Raw genomic sequence first — 1,136 nt, forward strand, 5'->3', positions numbered from 1 at the left:
TTTTTTCCATGTTGTTTAATGTCCAAGATTTGGATCTGCTCGGACAGTGCTTACAATCTGTGGCACACTGCCCGCAAGCACATGAGGCAATACGGTAGGACCTTTAGGAGACGATGATCGAACAGGAACGCCCGGTTTTGTTTTAATTCTACTGTTCATGGTTGCTACGAAGAGTTTTTGGCAGTAATGTCACCTTCATGCCAACTAGTTTCTGGTGAGATATTTCTCTGGTGTCACCTTATTCATTATATTCGATGAAGCCCTATATATCTATAGGTCTCCCAATGCTTGATAAAAATGTATATCTGTTCACTGGGACCCATTCAGTGTTGTAAAAAAAATTCCCGCGTTCATATACTTACCAATTGTACTATTATATATGTTCACTGGGATCCATTCAGTGTTGTACAAATACTTTCCCACGTACGTATACTTACCAATTGTACAATAATTGTGGAGACGGGTTGAAGGTAAAATTTCGTTTACTTGTAGGTAACTCGAGCATACAAATATATGAGAAAAGTTGCGCCCACCTTATATCTCTCCTGATGGCACAATCAGTTAAATCACTAACACTTGTCACATGCCAGCCCAGGTCCGAGTCTTTGGCCGTACCACGTTTCAATTTCTGAATGTTGGTCTCCTCGAATCTCTCTTGATGTTGATGGCTATGGCTTAAAACTAAAGTGTATTGTTGTTGATAAAAATGTATATATGTTCACTGGAATCCATTCAATGTTGTACAGTTACTTTCCCGCGTTCGTATACTTACCAATTGTACTATCATAGTGGAGATGAGCTGAAGGCAAAATTTCGTATACTTGGATGTAGGTCGAGCATACAAACATATAAGGAAAGTTGTGCTCAACTTATATCTCTCTTGAAGGCGCAATCGGTTAAGTCACTAATACTTGTCACGTGATAGCCCAGGTTCGAGTCCTTGGCCGTGCCACGTTTCAATTTCTGCATGTTGGTCTCCTCGAGTATTTCTCGATATTGATGGCTTAGAATGAAAGTGTATTGTGTTTCATATATATATATATATATATATATATATATATACATATATATATACATATGCATATATATATATGTATATATATATGTATATATATATATATAATATATATATATAT

Source organism: Oratosquilla oratoria, unplaced genomic scaffold (genome assembly GCF_046742065.1).
Source record: "Oratosquilla oratoria isolate Oo_2021 unplaced genomic scaffold, ASM4674206v1 SCAFFOLD122, whole genome shotgun sequence".
Classification (NCBI taxonomy): domain Eukaryota; kingdom Metazoa; phylum Arthropoda; class Malacostraca; order Stomatopoda; family Squillidae; genus Oratosquilla; species Oratosquilla oratoria.